Genomic DNA, 13,160 nt, shown 5'->3' on the forward strand with positions numbered 1-13,160 from the left:
AAAGGACAGTCTGCGAGCTGGAATCCTGCTCTGCCTTCTCTTGCTTCCTGAGGGAAAACGTTCCTGGTTGAGTGTAGGAACATCTCCTAACTCAGACTTTTCACATGTGGCCACTAACTGGGTGCTTTTTTATTGTCCCAGTGCCTGACCTGAGACCATGGGCTCTGATCTGCAGAAGCATTCAGTGCTCACAGCTGCAGCTGTAGTAATAGGAAGCTGTACTTTTGAGCATATTAAACACTGTGTATTGCTTGGTGTTGGGCAATGTCACGTCCCAGGTATCTCAGGCTGGGAGCTGTCCTGGTTTCAGCCTATTATTTTCCAAAAAGGACTATTGTGGTTTAATCCCAGCCAGTGACTAAGAACCATACAGCTGCTTGCTCACTCCTCCCCACAGCGGGTTGGGGGAGAGGATCAGAAGATAAAAAGTTAGAAAACTCGTGGGTTGAGGTAAAAACAGTTTAATAGGCAAAGCAGAAGTTGCATGTGCAAGCAAAGCAAAACAAGGAATTGATTCACTACTTTCTGTTGGCAGGCCGGTGTTCAGCCATCTCCAGGAAAGCAGGGCTCCATCACGTATAATGGTTACTTGGGAAGACAAACGCCATCACTCTGAATATCCCCCCTTCCTTCTTCCCCCAGCTTATACACTCCGCATGACATCATACAGTATGGAATATTCCTTTGGTCAGTTCGGGTCAGCTGTCCTGGCTGTGTCCCCTCCCAGTTTCTTGTGTCCCTCCAGCCCTCTGGCTGGCAGGGCCCAAGGAACTGAAAATTCCTTGACTTAGTATAAACATTACATAGCAACAACCAAACGCATCGGTGTGCTCCCGACATTGTTCTCACACCACATCCAAATCACAGCACTGCGCCAGCTACTAAGAAGAAAATTAACTCTATTCCAGCTGAAACCAGGACACTATCCACCCTTTATTCCATACCATATGATATCAGGCTGAGTATATAAGCTGGGGGAAGAAGGAAGGGAGGGACATTCAGAGTGATGGTGTTTGTCTTTCCAAGTAGCCATCATGTGCAATGGGGCCCTGCTTTCCTGGAGGTGGCTGAACACCTGCCTGCCAATGAAAAACAGTGAATTAATTTCTTGTGTTGCTCTGCTTGCATGTGCAGCTTTTGCTTCACCTATTAACTTGTTTCTATCTCAACCCTGGAGTTTTACATTCCTTTATGATTCTCCGCCCCATCCCTCTGGGTGAGGGGGGAGTGAGCAAGCATCTGCGTGGTACTTAGTTACTGTCTAGGTTAAACCACGACAGCAGCAAAAGTAATAGATGTGTTTGGTATTAAAGTCTCTATGCCCAAGTTCCCAGTCTGCAATACAGGAGGCAGGAGTACTTCCTCGACTCACCGAGACACGTGGAAGAATAAAAAAAAAGTCCTTAGTATTTTTCAAGCATTTAAATATTGTGGAACTGAATGCTTTATTGGGAAGCTCATAAAAGAAAGAATGTGTCTTCAGAGCTGTGCTTGAATATTGCTCAGTGGGTAATGCACTTGGGGTAAGTGTTCAGCTGTGCAAGCAGGGATCATTAACCATTGCCTCTTCTCTGTACTGATCAGAGCAAAGTCGTGTGGAAGGATTGATACTTGTTTGTCTCATGGAAGACAACATCATAATTTATTTCTAAGATGAGAGCATCTTAGTGTTCCTCAGGCAACCTTAATTCTAGCATTTCAGAATATCTGAATATTTCACTGAAACACCAAGTGTTGTGTTAAGGTTCAATTTTGTGGGCCGTTTCCTGGTTGTTGTAAATTGAAAACTGAAAAATGGAGATATTATGTTGTATATCACCACATTCTTATGAGTCATCAGTGTAATATAATTACAAGCTTTGTAGAGTAATTCTGTGTGTATATACCTCCATAATTATTACACATACAAAAATATTAGATATAATTGAGAGTTTATATGAACATAGTGGGAGAATCATGATTCTTTTCAAACAGCTCTGGAAGTTGGAGTGCTTTATGTGGCAGTCTTTGCCTTTGAATGCTTTTTATGAGGAAAATACCTCCTCCTTTAAAGGTATATAAAGCTGTTCTGTGTAGAGGAATTATAGAGGAATGAAGGCAGGTTAATTAACATTGATAATATACAGCTGTGGGCTTGCTTCAGAGGCGGTGGGTTGGCTAACGTGGATAATGTACAGCTGTGGCTGGTTCCTGCTAAGTAGTGAAATAGCTCTAAGGGGTATGGAAGAGGAGTGTGGAATGAAGAGAGACCCAGAAGAAGCAGAGGGAGAAGAAAGAGCACCCCAGATGTAGGAGGGACAAGGAGAGGCCCCGGGAGAAGTAGGGGGCCCAGATGAGGAGAGGCTGGCTGGAAGAGGAGCTGGGAGAAGGAAGAACCCGGATGCAGCAGCAGCAAGGAGCAGCGTGGACTGGCCTGAGGAGGATGAAGAAACAGCACGGACAGTAGATGATCCTTTGGGACCTTGTGTGAGACTGATGGTGGTGCCAAGGCATGAGAAGGCTGGTGTGGGGCGGTAAAAGCCTTGTTGCAGCTGGCTAGTTTTGATAGCGCTGCGTCAGTTCTGTTTTGTGCTGTTGGTCCTTGTGTGAGAGAGTAAACCGTCCCATGCAATACGTACACCTAGGGAGCGGGTAGTTAAGGGGTTATCCTGCAGCCCATCCTTTTGCAGTGAGCATTCCCTTCATTTCAGGCTGTTAGTGGTATAACTCTGCTTGTCAACTCTAATTCCATTAATACATTGAGAGGTTGGTTGTGGGGTGCAACATGTTTACATAAGCACATTTGTACAGCTGGACGTCATCAGTGTATCAGTAACTTAGTGTAACACATAATATAGTGTTAATGCACACCAGGTGTGCAAGTGTCCCTCCCCAGCCCAGTACAGGACAGCTCAGCCAGGTTAGGTGTGCTGTAGATGTGCTTCATACCAGCAGAACCAACTTCTTGCTGCTGGACTTGCACTGACACAGACCTTCTGCTGATGAAAAGTTACATCATGAAGAAGAATCACTTCAAGCTTTCCAAAGAAAAACAAGTTTTACTGGTTGACTCTGTTGCGGACACATTGATGTTGTCTAATAAGGTAATAGTTTGGTTTTCATTTTAGCAAAGCATGTACTTCCCTGGATGCCCATCATGCCTGGGAAAGCAGCCTTATATGTAAAATGGGACGTTTTGCTGTTGGTACACTTTGCTAGGAAATGTTATTAGAGATAGATGGCATAAAACAGGGATTTTAAAGTGTACATTGAAAGACTACATATAAACTTAATTTTGAACATATAAAATAGCAGTGATATCTTGCCAAGATATTAGTCCCTGAGGGGAAAGCAAGTTCTTGTAGGATTCTTCTCCTTTTCTATTGATTTCATTTACTGTAGTTGTTGTAGTCATGCCATTTTGCTAGGAAGAATTGCAGAGCATAAACTGCTTCACTTGTATATCTTATTCCTTGTGCACCTGTGTCCGTCATCTTTTACGTGCCTTGTCAGCTGCATGGTGAGAGTGGGCAAGAAGCCTCTGCAAAATGTACAGCTAAGGCGCTTCCACAGATTATTTCCAGGACTTCAGACAAAACTCTTGTGTCTTTTCCTAAGATTTTCTTGTATAGTTTATATGGGACTTCACAATTACATTCCTTCGAACTGCGATAATGTAGAAGCTGGTAATACTGTATTATGTGAAACTACTTCAACCACTTTATGCCAAATTGTAATACAGTTTGTCACTTTTTAAGAAATCATTATTTTTCATAAATAAATGTGCTGCTGCCAGAACTCAGGATTTTTGTACAAATTAGAAAATAGAGGGAAAAAAGTTAATTTGAACTTTTAAGGAACAGTTATTTCCTCTTCAGTATTTTTTGTCACTTCATATGGAGGTGGTGGGTTAATCTTAAAAATAATCTCTAATTTAAATGTACTACTTGTAAGCAAGAAGACATGGAGGTCTGGCTGTGATCCTGTAGTATTACTGGTGAATAAGATTATTTGAAATAAATGAAATCAATTATAAATTTTTAAAAGTGGCTATAGGCACTTTTTGCAGTGCAGGAAAAGGGAGAATAAGGACAGGAGAGTAGTCAAAAAGTAATTTCTATTGTATTTGTGTCATATGAGTTCCTAAATCATGAAAGAGGTTACTAGAAATAATGAAACTAATTAAAAGAAATCTGAGAAAGGAATCCAAAAGAGAAATTAATGTGAGGTGATTACTCAGAGATGAAAGGTTTTTGTCTCTTCCTTGTAATTATACAGGAATGCTTATTTCATGATAAAAATTGAAGCTGAAATGGACACATAGGGTCAAATTCATCTATTCTGATTTACCTGTCTAAAATTTTAGTGTTTTGTCTGTACATGTCTTATGACGGAGTGAATAATTATCTGTGATTCTCTCTCTCCCCGTTTACGGTAGAGGTGAAGGGACTGGCTTAGACCAGATACCCAGCAATGCATAGTGGTGCAGTAGCCAGTGATGTCACCTGGAATTGGGCTTCTGCTCAGCATCTATTTGCAGATGCCTCTGCTTCCACTTGGAAGTCTCCCCAAATCCAGAGAGAATATGCTAATAGCCATCGACCTGTTAATGACCAGGTACGATTTCAAAATAGGAACTGAGTAGGAGGGAGAACTTTTCTGCCTTCAGTGAAACCCTTCGGTTCCTGCCCCAGAAGAGTGCTGGGCATGGCAGTGCCATTCCACGGCATCGCTGAGCAGGAGTGGGGTTAGGCACAGCTCGAGTCCTTTCCCAGGTGATGCAGTTCAAAGGGTCGTGGCTGCACAGAAGTCAAGCAGTGTGCTTCAAGTGAAATAAACTTATTTGTAAGTTCAGGTTTTGCTCCATCTTAGTGTTCCTGGGAGCATGGGCATGAGAGAGAAAATGGAGGAGATTTTAGGCCCAGGCAGAAGAGCAGGTCGTGGCTCGTTACGCCTTTTCCTGAGGCACAGAATTGAGTTTGTGGAGGTGTTTGTTAGTGCTACTGCTGTATACTTTCCTTTTTATGCATGCCTTGTGTACAGAATGTACCAGGCGACTAGTTGAGCATCCATAGGTATATTATAGGTGCAGATAAAGAAATTTGCAGGTGGCCAGGTTGGCAAATCCAACTGGAAACACTGTACTTGGGGGCAATGTAGAGAGAAATCTAAAAGTCCTTTTGTGACATCATCTGCAAACCCCACTGGTAGTGTCTGATCTCATATATAGTACTGACTTCCTGTAATTATATATTTAAAGCATATCTGTGTCTTTGAATAGTGTGAGACATATTAACAGAAATTATTTTGCCCAGGAACATGCAATGGTCAATTTTTTTTCAGATGGGAGATCAATAAGAAGGCATGGCTTGGAAAGCCACGCTTTGAAGAGCCTTTTGTGAGCAAAAGTGAGAAACACCCTTCAAGCTGTTGTAACAGAGGGCTGGTGGAGTAGTTCTCTAGTTAGATGAAAGGAAAACTGGGGATAGTGCTTCTGAACAAAGATTTTTCCAGCCTCTGCTATATGACAATACATTTAGGTACACCTGGACCTTTCATGCTGTGATTTTTTTGAAATTGCTGAATTGTGTGTACCTGGAACCTTGTCAGAACTTACACTATAGTGGGATTATAATGGAATTCATCGTGTTGGAGTATATATATGCTGCAGTTCAGTATGAAATCTTTTTATTGCTTTATCATGAGAATGCTGAACTACTATTGACAGAAACATTTTGAAATTCAGTGTTCTACATTTATTAGGTGCCTTACCTAAACAATTCTAAGAAAGGAAGGACTGTTATCCCAGCCCCAGTTGTAAGGCAAGTGATGCCTATGTGATCATGAGGCTTTTGATGAGTTTCTTCCAAAGAATGAGTTTGTGGCAGAAGAGTGTAGATGTTAAATCATAAACCTTATCTGTCTATTCTTTTTGAATATTGTAGAGCCAAGGAACCCCCATCATGAGCCCAAGGCTTCTTTATGGTAGGTGCTGTAGAAACATAAAATACGGTGTCAGTCCCTGCCTGTAAAAGTTAAATTTACTGTGCAGTGTCAGGCTTTCAAAGTAACCATAAGACTGTGCTGCTACCAGCTGAATACAGTTTTTAACCTTTTAATATATACAGCTATTCTGATCATTGAACAGGAATATCAAACAGATGCTAATAGCATCCCATCCTGTGATATATAAACTGCTGCCTCTGTATCTTTTGAAGATGTCTTAATCCCTTGAAGATTGTATCACGTTGTGATGGTCTTTGTGTTCTTGTTCATTGCTCTGCCTGTTGTTATTGAAGAAAAGACCATTTCGTAAGACCCTTAACAGTCAACTTCGGTGTTGGTGAAATTTTGCCAAGAAAGTTGCATCGGGGGGCAGTGAATATATGTGGAGTGAATTTTTCCAGCTGTACTTATACCCCTGAAAAAATGAGATTTGTAATTGAATTTTTGAACTGTACTGTAGACATGGTCTTCCTGCCAAGTGTCAGCCCCTCATGTATTTCTTTATGGCTTTTACTTTTTCAAATCTACATGACCCCAATGTCTAGGGAGATTTAATGGTATTAAAAGACCCAAAACCTCAAAATCCAACTTTGCCTGAATGAACAAAACATTATAAAAGGAATTGGAATTTGCTTTTACCCACACAGAACAAAAAGAGTAATACTGGAACCCATAGGCAGAGCTAGGGGGAATAGACCCAAGGAGTCAATTCATTTTTTGCTGTGTGACATAAATTAGGACAGCAAATTGTACTTTCCTCCATGGAGAATGCCCAGTCTTGAGATATGCAGGGATAAAGGGAAAAAAAAAAAACCAACTCAAAAATGAAGCAAGCCATTTGTTCAGATATGTAGGCTGAAGTACAGAGAAAAAAGAAGACCATATACCATAAAAGTGTTTGTGCTTAAGGACTGATATTTTGTATTGCTCTTGGGAGTTAAGTGGATATTTTATCATATATAATTTGAAAGGCTGAATATTATTGCAGTGTATGGTTGTGAACTTTGAAAAGAAATTTTAAGTGAGTTTCTGTTTAATGGTGGTTTTGTCATGGATTTTGATGTGAATGCTTAGGAGTGCTTGTGCGAATGGGAGAAGTGGACTTGGGCGAAGATAGGAAGATGGAAAGGAGCGAGGAGGGAGAACTGAGGAATTCATAACTTCAGAAGCAGAAAGATAAAAGAATTGGAAACTAAAAGTGTCAGTCCAAGGTGGGGAAAAAATAGAGGAAGTTCTTACTTGTTGTTGCTTTAGTTCACTCTTTCCTCTTCTTGCTAATCTGGTTTTCCTGTCCTCTTGTGCTCTGGTCATCCATTTTTCCCTGTCAGAAACGTTTTCCTGGCAGCTATTTGGCCTGCTAAAATATTGGTAGAATAGTACAATGTACGTTAATTACATATTAGAAGAAAGTTGAATATGGTAGATGGCTTCCCTGGATAGAAATTTTTTAAATATGCTGTTCCTTTAGTATATACCCAGTTATTTTGATTATGGAACAAAACTAAACATACATATTAAAAACTTAATCAAAACCTTTAGTGCTTTTGCTTAGTTTTCAAGTGAAGCAAACAGCACAGATCAGTCTGACCCAGGAGACAGAGCTGTGGTCTCAGAGTGACTATTATTGTTAGAAAATTATTCCACATATGAGATTTAGAAAGATAAGTTCTTTTTCCACAGAATAGGCATAATTGAATGTTTACTTCTTTTCTTGAGGAGTGGCTCACTTAGCATGCATAGTCTGAAAGCCAAGTCCTTATTTTAGGAGGTAATTTAAACTGAATTGCACACGGGAGCCTGAATGCGTCAATTTAAGGGAGTTAGAGAATAATACGACAGTTTTGATTTTTGTTTTTGTTGAAGAGAGTAGTTCAGAAGGAAACTTCAGTAAGCTTTTGGGCCTCAGTTGCTTAACATCCCGGCTATCTGACCCTGAACATTCAGAAGGTCTTCTGGATTAGACTGACACCTTTGTATTCTTTTTTCCACGTAAACCCTTTGACTCCCAACTTAAAGAGTTTTATCTGAAGTAGGAAATAGTTTTAAATGGCTTATTTTTAACACAGGTAAACGTAGCTTTTATAAAACATTGGTTTTACTGAGGGTACTGAGGGAGCTGACAGAGGAGCTCTCCAAGCCATGCTCCACCGTTTTATCAACAGTCCTGGCTAACTGGGAAGGTCGCAGAAGACTGGAGGTTAGCCAGTGTGGCACCCATCTACGAGAAGGGCAGGAAGGAGGATCTGGGAAACTACAGTCCTGTCAGCCTGACCTCAGTGCCGGGAAGGTTATGGAGCAGCTCATCCTGAGTGCCATCACGTGGCACGTGCAGGACAACAGGAGGATCAGGCTCAGCCAGCGGGGGTTTGTGAAAGGCAGGTCCTGCTTCATGAACCTGATCTCCTGACAAGAGGACCTGCCTAGTGAATGAGGAAAGGCTGTGGATGTTGTCTGCCTGGACCTTAGTAAAGCCTTTGACACTGTCTCCCACAGCATCTCCTGGAGACTGGCTGCTGGTGGCTGGGACAGGTGTGCTCTAGGCAGGGTGAACAGCTGCTGGATGGTCGAGCCCCAAGTGTGGTGGTGAATGGAGTTACCTCCAGCTGGCAGCCGGTCACAGGTGGTGTTCCCAGGGCTCAGTGCCGGGGCCAGCTCTGTTTAATATCTTTATTGACAGTCTGCTCCAGGGGATCAAGTGCACCCGCAGTCAGTTTGCTGATGACACCAAGCTGGGGGGGAGTGCTGATCTGCTGGAGGGCAGGAGGCTCTGCAGAGGGATCTGGGCAGGCTGGACCGATGGGCCGAGGCCAGTGGTGTGAGGTTCAACCAGGCTCAGTGCTGGGTCCTGCACGTGGGTCACACCAGCCCCACGCAGCGCTGCGGGCTGGGGGCAGAGTGGCTGAAAGCCGCCTGGTGGGAAAGGGCCTGGGGGTGCTGGCTGACAGGCGGCTGGGCATGAGCCGGAGTGTGCCCAGGTGGCCAAGGAGGCCAGCAGCATCCTGGCTTGTATCCAAACGGTGTGGCCAGCGGGACAAGGGCAGTGATTGTCCCCTGTGCTCGGCACTGGTGAGGCTGCTTCTTGAACACTGTGTTCAGATTTGGGCCCCTCAGTGCAACAAAGACATTGAGGTGCAACGGAGCTGGGGAAGGGGCTGGAGCACAAGTCCTGTGAGGGGAAGCTGAGGGAACTGGGGGTGTTTAGTCTGGAGAGGAGGAGGCTGAGGGTAGACCTTATTCTCTCTACAGCTGCCTGGAAGGAGGCTGTAGGCATGGGGGTGTTGGTGTCTTCTCCCAGGTAACAAGTGACGGGCAAGAGGAAACAGCTCAACTTGCACCAGGGGATGTTTAGGTTGGATATTGGGAAAAATTTCTTCACTGAAAGGGTGGTGAAGCATTGGAACAGACTGCCCAGGGAGAGTAGAACCACTATCCCTGGAGATATTTAAAAGAACATGTAGATGAGGTGCTTAGGGACATGGTTTAGGGATGGACTTGGCAGTCCTGGGTTAATGGTTGGACTTAATGATCTTAAAGGTCTTTTCCAACTGAAATGATTCTATGGTTGTCTGACTTAGCTCCTTTATATGAGCTTTTAGCGCTTTCTTTAGAGGATCCTGAAAGTGGCTGGACATAAGATGGCCCACAAGAATGGCTTGCTGAGTATATTGTGGAGTTTCTGAAAAAGAAGACTGAAATGCTGAAAGACTATTTTTCTCTTGAAATTGATGAGGTGACTGCTGCTACTACTTCTGACAGTGTACGAATAGCGTACTTGGTAGTGTTAGGTTTACAGCTGGACTCTATGATCTTAAGGGTCTTCTCCAACCTAAATGATTACCTCATTGCTGTGGCCCTCATGTAGAATATGCATTCCTGTTCTGTAGTAATAAGTAAATATTTATTTTGCAGAAGCTGTTCTTCAAAGCCTTGTTCATAAGCTGTCCATTAACCACATAGAGCTCAAATGTGGGCATAGTTCTTTGTTTCAGGAATTTCTGATGTTATGTGTCAAATTACACGTTCAATATGTCTATAACTTTCTACAGTGTTTAAAACATTGATTTGATTTATAAAACATGATGTGTAGTCTGTGTATACTTGAGAATCTGACCACCCCTCTTCCCACCATTTTAATTCCTGAACTTGCTCCACTGACATCCATGGTTGGGACTGAAAGCAGATCAAATTCAGGTCTTTGCTTGTGGAACTCATGCCAGCTTTCAGCAACATGCCCTTTGGGTATATTCATTTTTGGGTATTTTGTGAAGAACACCTTGTATGCAGGCTGTTGTATGCTCCTGACTTTGCCTCAATCCAAGATCAAAATTTAATTTCTTTCACTTTTCAGTAACTGCTGAGTATAACAATTTGAAGACCCAATTTAGGCCCTATTGAAAGAAAGATTTCTTTATTGGCAGTTTTACAGGAGCAGCGAAAGTTGTTAAATAAAAACCAGCATAGATATAAAAATAAGTGTGACTGGAGTGTGTAACAAAAAAGTTTTGTCAACCTGTTCCTAACACTACGTTAAAAAATATCCCTTAAAAATTCTGTACAGTGCAAAAGACCTTGCCTCACACTTGAGAAAGTAAACATTTCTGTCTGTGGGTATTTTGAGGATTCAGATAATCCATGAGTTCTGGCAAGTCATTATATATGCCTCAGTGAGTAATTACAAAGCTTCCCATCCTGGCTGATCAAATTTAACCTTCATTTAACAACATTTTTTTGAGAATAGCTTGATTGGTCTACATTTAAGTGTAAACAGTTTCATCTGGGCTCAAAGCTTAAGAGCAGGACAGATAGACATGACTTCTCAAGAAAGATAAGGACTCGAGCTCCCCTCTAAGAGACAGCTGTAGTGATGGAACCTTCTGGAGTCAGACTGGACTGTCTCAGCCTCCAGTGTGGGAAGCCAGTCAAACCATTTTATCCTTTAGTTTTCCATCTTTAGCTACCTGACATGCAAAGCTTCCAGCAATTTTCTTCTGGTGGGTAGTCAAGTTTTTCACGTGAGGCAGCAGGAGCCTGGCAGCATGCAAACCTTTGAGGGCCAGTTGGGGAAAGCTCGTATGTCAGGAAAGCTTTATCCATTGGGCTGTGTTATTTCAAGCAGTGATGCTATGATTGCCCCACCAGGTCTCTGGAATCTGCTACTTTGGCCAGGTCTCCGTCAGAACCTCAACCTGTTTTTTGCCACATTTAAAGCTGTTCTATGTTCATTCTTTCTGTCATGTTGACTCACATTCACTTGACTTCTTTGCATAGTACTTGCCAAAATTCAGTGTATTTAAACGTATATGCGTGCTGTGAAAAGCTTTGGGTTGCTCTCTCACTCAATAAGGTGGTTAGCTGCACATTTAACTTCTAAGCCACCTGGTCATTTCCAGTCACAAATGTGTTTAGAAGGGTCCTTTAATCTGGAGCTCCCCAAGGTAGTTCTTCAGATGCTTTGAGTCAACACTACATACTACATTGACTTGGAGCTTTACAAATAGGAAGTTGGAGAAGAGATCAGAAACAAAATAACTGGAGATGTGGAGCACACTGGAGATTTGCCAGTGCTGATTTGAGAAGGAATTCTAATTACCTGAATGTTCTATGTTTTTTTCTCTTCTCCCCCTGCCCACACACCCCCACCCCCGAGTAGAGGGAGTTCTTCACTGCTAGGACTTTGACTGTGGACACTTGAGAAGTTTGTGGTTTGAAGGCTGATAATTGTATGAGGATCATCTAAAAGACAAGTTCCTGGGGACTTCCACTATTCAGTTGATAAACTACTTTCAAAGGTCAGAAAGTGCAAAATCTTGCCTAGGAGCACACAAGGGACAAGGCAGGATATCCAGACTCCTCTGGGAAGTACTGTTGTGAAGTTGACCAAATTCCCATGGCAGTGCAATACTGCTGAGGTTGCAGATGAGGCACAGAGGAGTTCTTATAAGGACTTGATATTCCAGATAAATAAGAAGGTTCATAGAATCATAGAATGGTTTGGGTTGGGACCTTAAAGATCATCTAGTTCCAACCCCCCTGCCATGGGCAGGGACATCTTCCACTAGACCAGGTCGCTCAAAGCCGAATCCAGCCTGACCTTGAGCAATTCCAGGGATGGGGCATCCAGAACTTCGCTGGGCAACCTGCTTTAGTGCCTCACCGCTCTCACAGTGAAGAACTATAAATTAACTCAAATTAATCAATTAATTCAAATTAATTCAAAGAATCAAAGCCATGACTGTGTGATCTTTTCCCAAGCTTGTTGTGCCTGCCTCTATTTAAACAGAACTCTGGACTGCTTTGTCTCAGCGTTGAGCATGACTGCATACTTCAGGATGTGATCAGTGCCCAAATAACGGGAGCTGTCTCATTTTGGATAGCAGAGGCAGGGGTCTGAAAGTAGACTTCTGCCTCCAGCCTTCTACATGATGGTGGGCAAGCTGCTGAGTTCAAAGTTCCAAAAAAATCAGAGTTTAAATTCATACTGGTGGAGGCAGGTATGGCCTTGGTCTGCCCGGGTAGCTGTGAGTTGTACAGTGATGTTATATGACGCAGGAGCATGCTACCGGTGCTGATGGTGAAGAGTCAAATCTGTCACACAGGCACACATCCTTCCAGCATAAGTGTGTTTATTTAGGCATTTGTTTAAAGTTTTGAAAAGCTCTGAGCCTTTTCCAGAGCTACTGGGCTCTCAACTTATTTCAAAATCAGTAGGATGATGGCTAAACATGGAGTCGGTTCCTGGTGTTGGAAAAATCCCTATTTAATGACTGTGCTGCTACCCTGTAAATGAAGGAAGGTATGAATATTTACTTTCCTGACAGAAATGTTGCATCGTTAATATCTGTACAGCTCTCCTGTATTAAGTATTCTTGTCTTTTTATATTTAATGCTGCATAAAAGAGGCTTGTGCATGTTGGAGCAGTGGCTTTTCCCAGGGGCAGCAGCCCAGGAGTTCCCTGGTTGGAGGTGTGATGCTAATGAGGCAGTGCCTCACATCCCATTGCTCTTTTTCTTCCAGATGCCTCAAAAGAGGCAATTTTGATCTGCTCAAATGTTGCTAATGATGTTAATACTGCATAGACTTGGCCTGGTCTGTCAGCCCAAGTGAAATACTCTGAAGGGGAAATTAATGTGTACCTCTCTTATAAAACACAACGGAGTCAGGTGTGGAGGTACTC

The 13,160-nt window shown here is 42.6% G+C and overlaps 1 protein-coding gene across 7 annotated transcripts in view; it reads left to right on the forward strand.

The window, feature by feature from the left end:
- Positions 1 to 13,160, forward strand: part of FARS2 (phenylalanyl-tRNA synthetase 2, mitochondrial) — a 249,520-nt gene that overhangs the window by 132,474 nt on the left and 103,886 nt on the right. The window lies entirely within an intron of this gene.

This window comes from Falco punctatus (genome assembly GCF_963210335.1).
Source record: "Falco punctatus genome assembly, chromosome: 3".
Lineage (NCBI taxonomy): Eukaryota > Metazoa > Chordata > Aves > Falconiformes > Falconidae > Falco > Falco punctatus.